Source organism: Nicotiana tabacum, chromosome 23 (genome assembly GCF_000715075.1).
Source record: "Nicotiana tabacum cultivar K326 chromosome 23, ASM71507v2, whole genome shotgun sequence".
NCBI lineage: Eukaryota > Viridiplantae > Streptophyta > Magnoliopsida > Solanales > Solanaceae > Nicotiana > Nicotiana tabacum.
In genome coordinates this window covers 91,231,857-91,250,916 of record NC_134102.1, presented here as the reverse complement: position 1 = coordinate 91,250,916, position 19,060 = coordinate 91,231,857, and positions in this window count along the sequence as shown.

The window sequence follows — 19,060 nt, the reverse complement described above, 5'->3', positions numbered from 1 at the left end:
TACAAACTTCTCAATGAGCAACACGAGGGGGAGGTTAAGAGCCTACGAGCTGAGCTGGAGGTGGCTCGAAAGGAGCATGCCGACTTGGTCGAGCATGTAAAAACTTTTGAGGTTAGTAATAAAGAGCTATGCTCGGTGACTAACGGTCGAAATCCGCAGGTCCCAAAAAAAAATCAATCAGATCGATCAACTACGAGCTGAGATGGATGTTGTCAAGGTCGAGACCGATAAATGGAGGGGCAGGATGGATCGTCTGGCCTCGAAAAAAGAGGCTACTCGGGAGCAACTGACTTCGGCTGAGGTCCAGCTTCGAGCAACAAAGGAAAAGGTTGAGGTGCAGGCCAAAAAGGTTGAAGCGCTCAAGTCTCGGCTAAGTTCGGCTGCCTCTGATCGAAAAGATTATGGCCAGGGAACTTGAAACGGCCAAGTCAGCGGCCGCGGTGGTTAAAGACGATGCTGACGAGATGGCGGCCCAATATAAGGCCGATGTCGAGGCGGCCCAGGATCACTTTAAAGACATTGTTGAATACGAGAAGCTGCAATCATGAAGAGAAGCCCTCGGGGAGGTTCATGCTCGGGGTTTTGATCTATCGGCCGAGATCAAAATCGCTAAGGGGCTCGAGGCCGAGGCCAAGAAATTGACTTACCCCGAGGAAGAAGAAGAAGACTTAGAGGGTCCCGATGGATCCGGGGGGTCTCTATTATACGGCTAATATCGATCCATGTTTGGTCCCGGTTCACGATCGATGCCTCTCTTGACTCTGTCAATGGTTCTGACCGGATAAACATACCCCAAAGGGGGCCCGAGTTGATTATCTTCTACTCTGATCTTCTATTGATACCGGTTATGCACGTCGGCCCAAGTAACGGCCGGATATTCTATTAGGTTTTGTTTCAACTACTGTGAAGCCACCGAGCTTCTAACATTGAGCCCTTGGGTGAAAGATTGAATAGCCCAATCATCAGCAACCGGTGGTAGGTCCATTCGTTCCATTTGAAATCGGGACACGAACTCTCTGAACATCTTGTTATCCTTCTGTTTTACTTTGAAAATGTCTGATTTCCTGGTCTCGACCTTGATGGCCCCGGCATGTGCTTTTATCAAAGAATCTGTAAGCATAGCAAATGAGTCAATAGAATTAGGAGGTAAGTTGTGATACAATATCGTAGCCCATTTTGACAGGGTCTCTCCGAACTTCTTCAACAAGACAGACTCGATCTCATCATCCTCCAAGTCGTTTCCTTTGATGGCACATGTGTAAGAGGTTATTTGCTCATTTAGGTCGGTCGTTCCGTTATACTTAGCAATCTCGGGCATGCGAAATTTCTTAGGGATCGGCTTTGGAGCCGCGCTCGGAGGAAAAGGTTTTTGCACGAACTTCTTGGAATCCACGCCTTTCAATATTGGCGGTGCTCCTGGGATTTGGTCTACACTGGAATTGTAGGTTTCCACCTTTTTGTCATTGACTTCGATTTTCTTCTCCCCTGATTATATCTGTTTTGTCAGCTCTTCGAGCATCTTTATGATCTCGGGATTAGATCCCTTCATTTTTATTTGACCTTTCTGCGACCGATTCATTCTTGTGGGTGACTTCCCAGGGCGGATCGGGTTTAACTCAGCTCGGTGCACGACTTTGGTTATGTAACTGAGCTATCGTCGCATGTTGAGCCTGCAGCATTTCCCAGTTGCCGATCGGGCTCCACCTCGGACGCTATTCTCGAGGTCGGTAGGCAAGTTTGCGTCGATAGCCACATGTGAATTAGCGTCAATCGGGCTCGCGGACGGAATTTCGATGGAATCAACGGGCGGTACCTCGTCACCGGGCGCCATGATGTTATTTTTACCGTGATGGCCGGACTCATGTCAACATGTAGGGGTGCTGATTGGAAGTTCGACATATTGAGTTTTAACCTGAAATTAGAGACACTTCAAAGAACAAGTGTAAAGTAGTGTGTGTTATGGAGATTTGAATCAAATAAGCACTATTATCCTTAGTCCCACGGTGGGCGCCAAACTGTATACCCTTAAAATCAGATAACAATTGAATTTGTAAGTGGTTTTAAGGATACGTTGACTAACTTGATACAAAATGATAAATTACATTACAATTCAAATAAATAATGACAAAGTAAATGCAAACCACACGAATTGAATAGTATCAGCCTTGGAAGGTTAGCCACCCTCGAGACGGGTACGCTTCTATCGGTATCAAGATACAGAAGCACAAGAGCTTAAAGAGAAATAATAACAATGTATTGCTTTAGGATGCGTGTTACAATATGTTAAATGAATTATCAGACACCCCTTTATATAGTAGAAGAGTCCTACTTTAGGTACAATTCTATAAAAGGTAAAAATTCCTTGATTAACTGATTGTCGGTTCCTTATTGATACACGCCGAAATTCCCGCCGTAATACCCGATCGGTCACGGATATTTCGGTCTTCTGTTAGTTATGCTAACAATATTTCTTCAAGCTCGATCGAGACTAAGGCCGACTGCGGGATTACGGACTCAATGTTCTCAAAGACAGGCGTTCTGACCCCGGGTTCTACCTCGGTGGGACTTGGAGTCGATCTTCAGTCATTGGTTGTTATGTTCCGAGCCTAACTTCCATGTCGTAGGCGAGCTCGATTCCGACCGTATACAAATAGAAAATCACCTAATTTGTAGTTTAGTTTATGTGAGGCCGCGAGGGTGTTCCCCATGTATACAATAGAGATGTGGGTTCAATCCTCACTATTTTCATTCACCTTTCTTGTCCCCGTGTAATGGAATTTCTTTTGAAAAGAAGAAGAAGATAAAACAAACAAAAATTATATAGTTGAATCCACGGAGGGCTAGTTGAGTAACATTCCAGAAAAAGAAAAGGGACAGAGGAGTTGCTTAATTTGCTCTTGTCACGCCCCAAAATTCAAGGGGCCATGACCAGTACCAAACTAATCCCAACGATATTTAGTGCGTAAAACACTGAGTCTTATAACACGACTGATCTACTATCAGTAACATGCAATGGTAAGAATTTAACGACACGAAATTAATTAAACAATAAATTCACACATCATTACATTCAGAATAAGTCCTAACGTGAGATTACGGGTCAAACACCCTAACAATCCATACCAGGGCCTAAAAAACGTACTGGAGCTTCTAAGAAGTCATATATAAATGGGATCTTCACGCAAATAGCCGGCCGATTTTACTGTTTATTTTTTCTAGCCCATATATATTATACATTTGACGACTAATTTATTTTAAGTAATTAAGTGGGCTGCTATTTAAGTTAGTTCTTTTCTATACATATAGAAAGAGATAAATAATTACAGCCCAATGTGCCAAAAAGGTCGAAAGAATTCGTAAGACACGAGAGCAAAAAGAGTGACTAAGTGGGCGTCTACACATAAGAATATTCCGGAAAAAGGTAAAAAAAAATATTTAACTTAAAATGGTATTTGAAAATTAGAATTGTGTTTGGACGTGAATACAATTTGGAGTTATTTTTTAATTTTTGTGAGTGATTTTAAATGAAAATTTAGAAAAACTAATTCAACATCAAATGAAATTTAAGCCCTCATTTAGCCATACAGTTTGCCAATTTTTTTCCAAATTTATTTTGGCAAATACATGTTGTTTATAGATTTTATCCATATTTTGGAAAATTTCTAAATCCCAAAACCAGCTCAAGAGTTATTTTTGGCCAAAAATATTACCATTTAGTTTTTAAGAAAAATTTAAAAATTGTCCTAAACTTTTATATTTTATTAAAAAAATCCACTTCTGTTATTATGACTCCACTAATCCATAGCTCCCCATTTTTTTCTCATTAAACTCACGCGGTTTTCTCTTCTCTATAAACAGAAAAAAACTTTCGCCAAAGTTGTTGTGCCAATCTTAGGCAATCCACCGCAAAGATAAAATTTGAAGGTAATTTGCTAAAATCTGCTAATGTTTGTATAAATTTTCTTCAGATTTGTTTCGCTTGTTTTGTATGAATTTTCTTTGTTTTGCTTATTTTGTATGAATTTTCTTCAGAGTTATTGGGTATTTTTGATAGTTTTTAAAACTTATGGGTATAAGTCACATTTCATATATGAAATATGTTTTGAAAAAATTATGTCCAAATAGATTTTCATCTTCAAACCAAACTTTACCCAAATCAGAATTTTTTAAAATAAGTTTGAGAGAATCTATGACCAATTGCTAGCTTGAAATTTTCATGACGAAATGTTGATTCCGAAAAAAGTGTAATTTTTTCAAAGAAAATGAAAATTTTCTTATGGCCAAACGGGCCCTAAGATACTTATAGTAAGTGCAATCGACTGTCTAAGAGTTAGGATGATTTACTTTAAATAACGCATGCGCATTTCATGTAAACATGTACGTCTAAGCCATAGTCATTTAAAAGGGAAAATGGTCAAATATACCTCTCTATTTTGATATATTATTTATATTTACCCTTTATTTTATTATTGGGTCATATATACTCTTACATTTAACCAAACTTTTTAAAATTACCCTCCATCTAACGGAAAGCTACCAGATTAAAAAAAATGACATGTTTTCTTTTTTTAAAACCCCCCATTAACTCATAACACATGGCTCTTGAGCTTTGATGACCTATGGATATATGCCTCCATTGCATAGATCTGAAGATAGGCACTCCAAAAACATAATGTTGAAAATTAAAGCTCAATATATGGTGGTACTGAATTTCTATATATATATTAATAAATTGAGGGCATTATCATGCATAAATTATTTCCATTTTGTAAATGGTACTGAATCATGACCCAACTAATTATATATGGGCTGATTATTATCTTATCCATGAGGACTAACGATTTTTCGAATTTAATATTCAGATATAGAAATAAGCTCCTCTCTGGCTCTCGCTGTCACCTCAACATGACGAAGGAAGTTTAGGTGCTTGTAGCATTTTCTCATTGTTACTAAAAGTCTTAATATAGTATACAAAGTTGAATTAGAAGAATTAACCATCTATAACTATGATTAATTTCTAATGTGTAGGTCTATCAATTATGAGCCTGATTCTTCCGACATTGTTCTTGCAAATGTGGTATTTTTTTTATCTCTTTGGCCGAAGTTTCACAAAAATGATATTGATTCAAGTCATTCAGGTTAATGAGTTTTTTTGAAAAAGAAAATGGATCTTTTTTTTAATTCGATAGCTTTCCGTTAGGTGGAGGGTATTTTTAAAAAGTTTGGATAACAATAAGGGTAGATATGACTCAATAGTATAACGAATGCTAGATGTGAACAATATATTAAAGTGTAAGGATAATTTTGGCCCTTTTCCCCATTTATAAAGCACGAGGAAACATTATAAAGCGAATCATTGACCGTACCAACATTTCAAGAGGAGATTCAAGACGAATTAATAAAGCTTTTCTATCTCTTGATTTATTCTTCCATTGTTTCACGTGTGTTTGTTTGGTAATTGTTTTGTAATGGGTTGTAACTAAACGTCATATCTAGAGTTGTTGGGAACCTACTCCATTATTCTTTGATTAATATAATCATTTCCAATATTATATTGGATGTAAGGAAGTGTCAGAGGTTGACATTGAAGGGTCTAGAGGTAGAGGTAGGCCAAAGAAAAGGTGGGGAGAGGCGATTAGACAAGACATGACCTAGCTTCAGCTGACCGAGGACATGACCCTTGATAGGAAGGTATGGAGGTCGATGATTAGGGTAGTAGAGTAGGTAGTCTAGAGTGTTCATAACAGTAGTATTGGCACGCAGTCTCGCTTTCTGTTGGTAGTACGTTTTTATGACTAACCGTTGTTTTCTTTCATTGTTGATCACCTTATTGTCTTGTTGTTTTTGTTATACTTTTATATGTCTTTTTGGTACTGTCCCTTCTTGTCTATATTTTTATTAATGTGGTGCTTATGCTTTACTGAGCCGAGGGTCTATTGGAAACAACCTCTCTATCCTCACAAGGTAGGGGTAAGGTCTGCGTACACACTACCCTCTCCAGATCCCACGGTGTGGGATAATACTGGGTATGTTGTTGTTGTTGTAATTGGTTTGATTTGGTAATTGAAAAATTCAAACTTATATTAATATGTTTTTTACGAGAACACTATCATGATATCTTATCTTCCATCACGAAGATTACCACATATAACCGATTTTAAACCCAATCAAACAGTGAAGATGATTTCGAAAAATCTATATTATATTAAAAGGAGGGTAGTATGCATTGTGGTTAATCCAAGTGGCAAGCTAAGAAGAAGTCACTTGGCAATTTTAGGACAACATTAATAATTAGGAATTATAAATAAAATATAATTAATGAAAGTAATTGAATAAAATAGATCTTAGACAAATCTAATCTATATATCTATATCAATATCTATATTTATACCTATCTATATATTGATTCACTCATAGATTTTCTTATATATTAGCTAGAAATACGGAGGTCAAGAATTAATTAAAAACTATAATAAAAATATGGAAAGACGTAAATTGAGATAACCTATGACTATTATACTTTGGAGTAAGTTAAAATATAAAATAAAACTAAAATTTACTTAAGCTATTAAAGGTTTGATAACTTTAAAAATTAAAAATTTCAAGCACAAATATAAGATTTTACATAAAATGTACAAATTATTTATAAAGTAAGAGAAAAGGTTAAATAATTATTAAAAATATTTTAATAACAAGTATAAAGTCACTAATATATATGGAAAACAAATATTTTATACATAAATAAATATTTCTTATATAATTAAAAAATTAAAACTTACTAAGAACAAATTTTAACCACATGGATAAATGGCAAAAAGATTACTATGCGAAAGAATATTCATAAAATATAACTAATTCTCTCTCTCTCTTTCTCTACTATATATATATATATATATATATATATATATATATATATATATATATATATATATATATATATATATATATTTCAAATCATGCGATTTAATTTAAATTTAAACAGTTTATAGAGAGGATATAGATAACAATTTATAGAAAGGATAAAAATATCTATATCTATATTATATTAAAAGAGGGTAGTCAAGCTTAATACTAAGCTAAGTGGCGTACGGAAAAAAAAGGTCACTTGGTACTTTTAGGACAAAATCTATAAATATTTAGACAAAATCTAATATGAATGAAGTCAAATTAGATTTGATCAAATTTAATCTAAAGTTATAAATCAATTAAGATTGACTCCTATTTTTATAGTAAATAAATTCTAAAACTTTTCAAAAAGAAGAATTTCTATTTTAGTAATTATTTACTAACAACATGATCTATTTTCTTCCATTTCATAATTGTTTTATTTTAAGAAACATTATGTAGAAAACAAATAATAGTGGAACCATTATAGTAATAATTTGAGATAAGATTTTTTTTATAAAAAATATGATAAGAAAAATCACACTTTGAAATATGAGCAATAGAGTCAAAGTTATTATTGAAATATTTCTATATTTATTTGTATTGTATTAGAATGAGCATGGTAAAAATGATTATTAAATTTAAACAAGCTATTAAAAAGCCACAAGACAATGTAGTAATATTAAGTATTGAATAATATAATAGCAAAACTAAGGAACAAATAGGGGAAAAAATTAACAATTTTATCATACAAAAGAAGAAGGATAAAATTTATTTAAATTTGAGATGAGAAAGTTTTGTTTAAGTATGATAAGAAATGACATGCATGTGTATAAGGTCACCTAACTAAAGTCTAATAGATAAAAGAAAAAATTAAAAATATTGAATAATAAAAATAAATTAAAGATAATGTGAGGATATTTATACTAAGAATTACTATAAAAAATAAAATAAAACAAATATAAAATACTTAAAAATTTTATTGAAAAATTTAAACAATTTAAGATTATTTTTTTTAAGCAACTATACCACTCGGCAGCACTTTCCTAGTGGCTAATATATAAATAAAATTCCAAAATGAGTCCAAAGCTTACAAGATGTCCAAACCAAAATAGAAGTTGCATGAAGCTACTAGCTATTAAAAAGATAGAAAAGCTAAAATCTAATGAACTAGCTATTATAACATAATAAGTTGAATGCTTCCTTCTCCTATCAGTGTATGTGAATCCAATTGTCATTGAAAAATACCAAGCAGCACCTATCAAGCTCTCACCAGGCGCCAGGGTATACTGTTCATAGGCTAAAATGAATTCCAAACATCTCCACCACAGAGTTGAAGCCAGCATAGTTTTTCAAGTGTAGCTACTATATGATCTCCATATGCAGTGGACTGATTTTGTCCAAGTATTAATCATGTGCTCACTCATCAAAATTAATGTGTAGAAGAGTAGCATGGCTTTAGGCAGGCTTTGCAAGGCAAAAGCCAGGCTTGAGCTAGTTTTAGGCAGGCTTTGCAAGGTAAAAGCCAGGCTTGAGCTGGCTTTAGGCAGGCATTGCAAGGCAAAAGCCAGACATGAGCTGGCTTTAGGCCGGCTTTGCAAGGCAAAAGCCAGGAATGAGCTGGCTTTAAGCAGGCTTTGCAAGGCAAAGGCCAGGCTTTGAAACTGTGCCTTTTTGTGATCTTGTAAGCTCAGATCCTTCCCTACTAGAACCTTTAATGTAGACATCATTCTAAACATTGCTAAACCATCCTCAGATTGAGCATGAAAGCATGCTAATACCACTGAGAAATGATTCAACAATCTCCAGAAATACCATATGATAGGTTCAACATTTTCCTTAGCATTTGGACATATCAGAAGTAGGATAAATTATACGATCCAACACCTGCTTATCGCATTTTTTCTGTACACTATCAAAGCACCCCAGAATGAGCATGAGACCATGCTAATACCATTGGAAAGTACCTTAATAGCATACTGAATAAGACAAAAAAAACATGCAGGTTTGTGCAGAGTCCAATCCTGTGAAGCCATCAGTCTGGGGTTCTTTTCTTTGCTATCCTAACCCTATGGTTAGGTGATTGAGATTTGTCTAGATTGATCAATCTCCTCCCTGCACTAGGCAGTTCAGAGAATGAATGAAACTCAGATGTACCTGCAAAAGAAAATACAATGTTAGCTATAAAATCCGCCATCGAGTTGCCTTCTCTGAACACATGTTGAAAGATCACATTGAAGTTGTCTTTCATCTCTATGATTTTCTTCACATCCTGTGCAATTACCCAAGGAGGATCCCATTACCCTTCTATCACCTTCTTCATCACCAATGAATCAGTCTCTAATATGAGAGGGTGAAGATCATGCTCCACACAGTATTCCAACCCTTGAAGAATGGCCTTAGCTTCAGCTACCACATTAGTTGTCATTCCTAGGTCTACTGCCCTAGCATACACCACATCACCTTTATCATCCCTCACACAAAAGTGTAGGGAGCTAGGTCCGGGATTGCCCCTTGAGGCTATGCCTTAATATTTTCCAAGCACTGCTAACACTGAACTTGCCTGAAGGAGTTGGCATCCAGTATGGCCTATCCCAATATCCCTCACTTCCTTCATAATGCACATTTAGCATTATATGTTCTGCAATTTCCTTATTGAAAGTTTGATCTAGCAGTTGATCATCCCATGCTTCCCTTTGCCGCAGTTCTGCCACCTCCTGAAGATCTTCATTGATTGGAAAGTCTTCAGGTAATACGTGATGAAGTACACCCAATCCAGTCCAATTTTCATGCCAAATATTAGTGGTTCCACTCTTCAATTCCCATGCGATCTCATGTTCTACTTCTTCCCTAGCATTCAACATTTGTCTCCAAACATGAAACCCTCCCCTAAAATGCACCACCATTGGTAGCTCCTTCTTACAATACTTATTCCACGTGAAATTAGACCACAAAGATTTTATGGTCCTAAACCTCCACCATAGTTTAGCAAACAGTGCCCTTGAGACATCATGTAAGGACCTAAAACCTAGGCCCCCTTCCTCTTTAGGAAGGCAAAGATTTTGCCATGAAGCCCAGTGTCTGCTTCTCCCTTCTTCCTTTGTGCTCCAAAAAAAACTAGCAAAAGTCTTATGTAGATGCTCCAAGATGTTGTTTGGTGGATCAAGGAATGATAACATGTGAACTAGCATACTTTGCAACATACTAGAGATGAGTGTTGCCTTTCCTCCAAATGACAACAGCTTTCCTTTCCATGAATGCAATTTAGCCTTCACCTTCTTGATTAGATCCTCATAATAGTCCTACATCCTTCTAGTGTAAAAAATAGGACACCCTAGATATGTGAAGGGGAATTTACCTCTTGCAAATCCTGTAATAGCTCCAACTGCCTGAAACAATCCATTAGCAACCTTTGAATGCATGTAGTATGAACTCTTATCTTTGTTGATCATCTGACCTGATATCTTCTCATAGTTCCCCAACACTGCCATAATCTTGCTCAAGGAGGGAGGATGAGCAGATGCAAAGATTATCGTATCATCAGCATATGCCAAGTGGTTTAAAGGATCAGACCACTTAGGCATTCCAAATCCCACAAATGACTTGTCTTTAAAGAGCTTATTCAAAGATCTGGAAAGTACCTCAGCTGACATAATGAACAATGTTGGAGATAGGGGTTCCCCTTGTTTCACACCCCTTGTAGACTTAAAGAACCCTGAGGACTGCCCATTCACCAATACTGAATATCAGTTATTTGACATCAAGTTCCATACCATGTTGATGAAGTGCTCAGAAAATCTCATCTTCCTTAGCACATGCAATAAATACTTCCATGAAACCCTATCATAGGCCTTAGCCATATCAAGCTTGATCACCATATTAGTTGGCTATCCCCTTAACCTTATGCCAGTGACAATTTCTTGAGTCAATAAGATGTTCTCAAATATACTCCTACCCTTTACAAATCCGGATTGATTAGGAGATATTAGAGACGGCAGAAAACTCTCCAATCTGTCATGTAACACCCTAGACAAGACCTTGTTAATGAAGTTGCTCAAACTAATAGGTCTTAAGTCAGAGAAGGTCTCAACTCTAGGTTTCTTGGGCAGCAAAGATTGGTGTGAGTGATAGATTTAGGCAATGCTGCTCCTCCACAGAAGTGTAGCACCATGTTGTGTATATCAGCACCAATAACATCCCAGCATGTTTGATAAAACAGTCCAGTGAATCCATCAGGACTACTAGCACTCTCCTCACTAAGCTCAAAATTGTTGCCCTTACTTCTTCAATTGTTGGCAATCTACTAAGTTCCAAATTCTGATCCATAGTGACCATTGAAGATACATTATTGAGAAAGGAATATTCAAAAGCATCACCTTCATTTGTGAACTATTTTTGATAGAAGTCCATTGCAGCTATAGCCAATTGCTCCTGGTCTTCAATCCATACCCCACTGCCACTTTTGATCCTCTTCAGTTTCAATTTCTTTCTTTTCCATTGACATGATTGTAAAAGAAACTTGTATTCCTATCTCTTTCAGCAAACCAAGTCATCCCAGCTTTTTGCTTCCAATACTACTCCTCAATACTCAAGTATTTCTTCAATTCAGATTGAGCCTTTTGAAGCACAATCCTATTCTCAGTTGTAGGCTCTTCTTCAAACAACATCTCTTTCACCCTAACAATGTCCTCCAAAATAGCCAATTGCTTGAAGATATCATCAAATATTTCCCTACTCCATTTTGAAAGTGTTGTCTTTACCCTCTTGATATTCTGCTTGAGCATCAAAAATGGATCCCCTATGAAATCAGCTTCCCAATTCTGCCTCACCACATCCATAAATGTAGCATGCTTTGTCCAAAAGTTCAAGAACCTGAAAGGCTTGACAAAATTAGTTGTCTGCACCCCACATGTCATTAGCAATGATGCATGATCTGATCTAGTTCTGATTAGATGCTCAACTTCAATAGTTGGCAATATGTTCTGAAATGGAAAATTCACAAAAATCCTCTCCAATCTCTTGAATATACACTCAGCATTGGATCTCCCATTCCACCATGTAAATGGACTTCCTTTGTACCCTTGCTCAAATAAACCACAAGAGTTTACACAAAATACAAAATCCTCATATTCAGGAGGGTGTACTGGAAGTCCCCCTATTTTCTCATCTTCATGTAATACCACATTGAAATCCCCTCCTACCAACTATGGTAATTCCATATCACTTGCTAAGTAATACAAGTGATCCCACAATTCCAACCTCTCCATTGCTGAACATTTTGCATAAACAAATGTCATCATCATGTGCTGCCCTAGGTCATGGTGAAACACTCTCATAGTCACTTGTTGCTCAGTATCCCCCACTAATTCCCATTCCACCACTGCATCGAAGAACAACCATATTTGCCCATTAATATTTGCATAAGCAGTCTCCATATTCAACCTCCTTCTATATCTATCAATGAGTTCCTTCTTTTGAAAAGGCTCCATCAATGCAACTACACAAAAATTATTCTCCCTATTCATGTTGATCACCCTAGGAAAGGCCTGTTGTGTATTCACAAACCTTATGTTCCATATTAATATTTTGATCATCATCATTTAGATAGAGAAGATGTCCTCCTGGACATTATTCTTGAAGGTTGTGGTGGATCTTTACTCTGATTTTTCTTAGTTTTCTTACCTCCTTTAGCACTAGCTGTGGATGATAAATCCTCTTCCCTAGCCACTTGTTTGAAGTTTTGTGCAGTTGATTCATCATCTCCTTCATCCTTTATTAGATTTTGTCTCAATAAGTCTTCATCAATTGGTGTCACATTGTGTGTAACTAAATTATGTAAATGTTGTAGAGGAGTCTTAAGTGGAACATTAAGATGTAGCTGCATAATTTGATCAGTGTCAGACTCCATAGGCACTTCCTCTATTTCCCCAGATGCTCTTGGAACAATTGCCCGCTCATCAGTCCGATCATACTCCTTGAATTGTAGCTTATAGACAATGCCTAGCCCAGGAGTTACTGTAGCAGTCTGCTCTGAATGCACTGTTCTAGTGAGATCACCACCCTTCCCATTGCCCTGAAATTTGGTCTGAACCCACTATATCATCCCTAATCTTCACATTAACATATCCATCAAGTTTGTTCTCCAATGCATACACCGGAACACCATCTACATAGGCCAATATCTCTCCAGTTGCACTAAGGTTGGGGTTTACTATAGCTGCCTCATCAGGTGAACCTGGCTTTAGGCCTGGCGTCGCCAGCCTAACGCCTGGGGAGCCTGGATTTAGGCTTGGCGTCACCAGCCTAACGCTTGGTAAGCATGGCTTTAGGCCTGGCATTTCCAGCCTAACGCTTGGGGAGCATGGCTTTAGGCCTGGTGTCGCCAGCCTAACGCCTGGTGATCCTGGCTTTAGGCCTGGCTTCGCCAGCCTATCGCCAGGTGAGCTTGGCTTGTTGTCCTTCTTCACCTTGACTTTTATTGTCTTTGTTGTGCCTAACTGATCATCCTTAACCTCAACTGCATCACTCCATAAGACCTTTGTAGAGTTTACCTCATCAAGATCCTCAATCTGCCTAGAATCTTTAAATGTTTGAGATGGAATCTCATGACAAGATTGGTTTGTGGTCACATTGAGTTGTTTTAGCTCCTCATTGTTAGTCCCAAACCTTATATGAACCCAGTCGATTGTGGATTCCTTATTAGCCCTTTCATCAGTACGTTGATCACTAGGAACACTAGAATTAGCCTAAGCTAATTCTTAATCATCTTTAGGAGCTGAAGACTGAATCCCAGAAGGAATAGGGTTACCATTATTCTCATTTTCCAGCACCTTCTCGACTGCTTCCTTCTTCACACGCTTATGTTCCTGTTGAGTATTGACTTCCTTTTCCTTCTCCCGGCCCTTCTTAGCTTGCTTTTTCCCATGTTCCTTCTTCTTACCATTGCTATGATCCTCACCTTTGCCTTCAGTAATTTGTAGAGTAGGCTGATGAACTTCCTCAACCTCTAGTGCATTAAACTTGTTCTTGGTTGCAACTTCCTCAACTTTGGCCTTCCCTTTACCCTTGTCAGCTTCCTTTCCTTGTTTGTTATCAACAATGTGACCCCTATTATCTCGTTGGTATTTGTTCTTCCTTGCTTGCATCCATTCCTGCTTAGCATGATTAGTAGTAGGCTTACCAACCACCTTTCTACTAGTTAGGACCTTTGTTGAATTTGCAGCAGTCCCAATTGCATCAGAACTCACCACAACTGCCTTCTCCTTGCTTTGTTCCTCAACACCTTCTTCAAATCTCTTGTGTAATTCAGGATAAATTACCCAGCATTCTACCTCACTATGCCCCTGGTTTTTGTAAGGTTTGTAATATTTTGGCATATAATCATACTTAATCCTGATCCACTTGAACTCTTATGGTCCAAATTCATCAGCTTCTTCCACAATCTTAATACGATGAGGGAACTTACTTAACAAGTTAACTTCCACCTTCACCTTAGCACAACTAGGTCTAGTCCCATTTTGAGTGGCTAGGTCTACATGTAGTGGATTACCAACTGCACGAGCTAAGGAAAATACACATTCCTTCCCAAAGAAATTAGGAGGCAGTTCTGGAAAGCTAATCCAAGCAATGGCAATGGGAGTCTCTTCATCAGGTGTCCACCATGGATTCCATTTTGTACAACGCATCTGCCACATGTCTGACCGAGCTTTTAAATAAAAAGCTGGCTTTGAAAGAAGATGAACATAGTCCTCCAATAAAGACAGCCTAATCAACACTTGATTATCTTCAATTAAACCAACTGAACAATGGCCTTTAATCTCACATTGAATTGGAATCACTTTACGTAATTCACTAATAACAGGCTTCCCATTCAAAATATTTTCAAGAACTGCAAGTAGAAGTCCTTATTGTACGATAAATTGCTTCACTTCTTGTTTCTTCCACTTCACAACTGGTTCTCCGTGAAGGAACTCAACTAGTTTCAATGGTAGCGTAGCGAAGGTTTGCATAGGGGCATTAATGGCAGTAGGTTTTAAAAGTTTTGAATAATCCATGGATTGGGGATTGTTGTTTGTTGTTGTAGATGATTGGGCGATGGGCTGCACTGAAGCTCAGGCAGCAGTCATCACATGAGGATTGGTTGATTTGGGTGTTAAAATCTTTGAGTAATCTAGAGTTTGTGGATTGATAGTTGGTGTTGTTTGTGGTTGGGCGATGTTGGAAGAGGAAAGACCAGCCAGAAAAGATGGCTGGTCGACGGCCATCGTGGCCGTTGAAGCTCAAACTCACAGCTTTCAGCGATGAACAGTATCGAATCACTATTTTATTAGATGAACACTAAAGCGATGCTACTGTTCACTACACTGTAGCAGCGAAACAGTAGCGAAATCACTATTCGCGCACTGTTTGGCACTATTCACCGTATTGTTTTGCACTGTAGCGGTTGTTCGTGCACTATTCACCGCTACAGTGACGGCGAAATTTTGAGAGCAAAATTCTAGAGAGAGAATTTTTTTATTTTTTGATCGCATCAATTGATTCGACAATTTAAGAATTTCAATCAATAGTTTAAAAATAAAAAAATTATTTAATTTAATATCAAAAAATCACATATCTATTTATATTATATTAAAAATAGTAGTGGATAAAAATATTAAATAAAGTGAAAAGTTAATAAAACAATCACTTGAAAACGTGATAATATTACATATTAGATAATATTACAACAAAAGTAAGGAAAACCATTAAAATTCAAAAAATCTATATTGAAAATAAAAGGAAAAGACTATTTGAACTTGAGATTAAAAAGTTCTTAAAGTTATGATGAGAACGCTCAAAATACGGATATGATCTTAGAATTAAAGTCTTGCTAGATAAAGAAAAATAAAAATTTGATACTAAATTAAAAATTCAAATATACTAAATAAATATCTCATGTAGGTAAGTTCACAAATGAAAATTAAAAGCCAAATTTGTATCTTGAAACTAAAAGAGAAAATAAAATAAATGCACGTAATACAAAATATAATTATAAGAAAATTCAATAGATTTGAAACATTATAAAAGAACTTATGTATTAATTTTTAGACTTATTCAAAGTTATATTTTAAAATAAAATGTGATATTATTTTGAGTGTATGTAAGATATTTATGTAAAAAGCTAAATAAAATTTTTACTAGGAAAGAGAATGTATAAAGAGGAAAATAGAGATAGTGTGTGTAATAACCCAACCAGTCATTTTGACTTTTAGAACCTCGTTCCCTAAATTAAAACTTCATGTATGTGTTTTTAACTAATTCATGACGTGCGGGGACGGCTGGTTCGGAATATGGAAGTGTTCGGATTGAAATCGGAACACTTGATTTCTTAAGTTGGCCTTAAAATATTAAGTTTGACTTCGGTCAACATTTTGAGAAAACGACCCCGGAATCGGGATTTGACGGTTCCAATAGGTTCGTATGATGATTTTGGACTTGGGCGTATGTTCGAATCGAGTTTTGGACAATCCAGGAGCGTTTTCGGCGCTTAATAGGAACAATTAACTATTTGAAGGTTTAATGTTCTTTAAATTTGGTTTGGAGTAGGTTTTGGAGTAATTGAGGTCCGTTTGGCATTCCGAGCCTAAGAATCTGTATGGTGATTTAAGACTTGCACGCAAAATTTGGTGTCATTCCGAGTAGTATAAGTATATTTCGGCACGTTTGGAGTAAGTTTGAAGAATTTGAAAGTTTTAAGTTGAATTAATTTGGTTTGAGGTATGATCCTTAGTTTTGATATTGTTTTACACGTTCCGAGGATTCGAGCGAGTCTGTTTTATGATTTCAAACTTGTTGGTATGTTCGGGCGGGACCCCGTGGGCCTCAGGGATTAATCAAACGAGGCTCGAACCAAGTTGGAAATTGGGAGCCAAAGCTGAAGCTCCCAGCTGCTGTCAGAATCGCACTTGCACTTGGCTAGCCGCAGGTGCGAGAGATGAGCCGCAAACGCGGCTTGAGCCATAGGAGCGGCAGACTTGCCGCAGAAGCGGGATCGTAGAAGCAGGTCTTCATCCGCAGAAGCGAGCCTGGCCAGCCTTGGGTTCTTCCGCAGAAGCGGACCGTGGTCCGTAGAAGCGATGCCACAAATGCAGCCCAGGCACCGCAGATGCGGAAATACTATATGGGCAGAACCTTAAAAGGGGACGAGGCTCAGTCATTTTTAGCCTGTATTTCCTCCATTTTTGGGCGATTTTGAAGTTTTTTGAGAGAGGCTTTCAACTAGCAACTTAGAGGTAAGTAAATTCTACACACTTTGAGTTAAATATATAGATTATGGGTAGATTATAACCTGTAAATTAGGAAATTAAGGGTTTAAATGGAAAACCTAGATTTGTATAAAAATGAAATTTTAACCACGAAAATAGTTATGGAATTGAATAGAAATTTTATATTTGAATTCTTGAGATTATGGGTAACGTTTGCCTCCAAAAATTTCTGGAATCCGGGCATGTGGGCCCGGGATGAATTTTAAAAAAATTACCATTTTGGGTTGGGTAATTAATTTAATAGCCTAATTTTGAATTATTAAGCATGTATTAATTATTTTATATAATATTTGGATAGATTCAAATTTTTCGGTACCGAATTGGGATTTTTATACGACATCGTGATCGGAAGTGGATTTTGAGACAAGGTAAGTCTCTTGCCTAACCTTGTAAGAGAAAATTTACCCCATGGGTGATTTACATTAATAATTATTGCTAATTGTTGCTAATGTTAATGTCCGAAAAGTTTAGGATTCAAATCATGAATTACTTGTGATAATTGATCATTTTATTTAATTAAATTACTGGAATTATATTGTAAATTATTAAAGGAAATAGTAAAAGATCGAAAATTCATATACTTGAATTTTGTGTAAATTATTGAATTGTTAGTAGAGCTTGAACATCCTACGTGGTAATATTATAATAACTTCTCATTCCGGAGGTTCATAAGAAAATGTCATCCTTTCTTATGGAGCGGGCCGAATGTCTCGTCATTATAGATGCATCTATGGATCGCGCCGCAAGTCCCTCGGCAGTGGACACGACACTCTGGATCGGGCAGTACAACCTCGATAGAAATCATGCCTAATAATAATAATTACACGATACTTTGATATTTTAATTGCAGCTTGTGAAGTTAATTGATAAACTAGATTATTGAAATTTAATTAATTAATTATTTCTTCTTGTTAATAAAATTATTGTTGTTCACCTGGAAAATCATGTTTAATTAATTATATTCTATTATGATATTATTGACCCTTAGTGAGTGTCAAAGTCGACCTCTCATCACTACTTCTTCAAGATTAGGCTTGATACTTACTGAATACACATTGTTTACATACTCATGCTATGCTTGTTGCACGTTTTGTGCAGGATCTGAGACATGTACTATCGGAGGACCTACCAGAGCATACCCCAGATATTCCGAGACTTAGTGGTGAGCTTCTTCTTGAGTCGTTCTGTAGCCCTTGAGTCTCCTCTTATATTTGTATTCTATCTATTTTATTTCTGTAATGACCCAACCAGTCATTTTTCTTTCAGAACCACGTTCCCGTAAATAAGACTCGCCGTATGTGCTTTTACTATTTTATGACTTGCGAGGATGGTTAGTTCGAAATTTGGAAGAGTTCGGGTTGAAATCGGAACACTTGGTTCCTTAGTTTGGTTTTAAAAGGCTAAGTTTGACTTCGGTCAACGTTTTGAGTAAACGACCTCGGAATCGAGATTTGACGGTTCCAATAGGTTCGTATGATGATTTTGGACTTGGACGTATGCTCGAATTGGATTTTGGACAAACCGAGAGCGTTTCGGCGCTTAATAGTGAAAGTTAGCTAATTGAAGGTTTAAAGTTCTTCAAATTTGGTTTGGAGTAGGTTTTGGAATAATTGAGGTCCGTTTGGAATTTCAAGCCTGGGAATAGTTCTATATGGTGATTTAAGATTTGCACGCAAAATTTGGATTCATTCCGAGTAGTCTAAGTATGATTCGGCGCGTTCGGAGCAATTTGGAAACTTGAAGTTCATATTTTGATTCAATTCTTTTTTGGGGTGCGATTCTTAGTTTCGTTATTGATTTACGCATTTCGAGAGTTCGAGCATTTCTGTATTATGTTTATAGACTTGTTGGTGCATTTAGATGAACTCCCT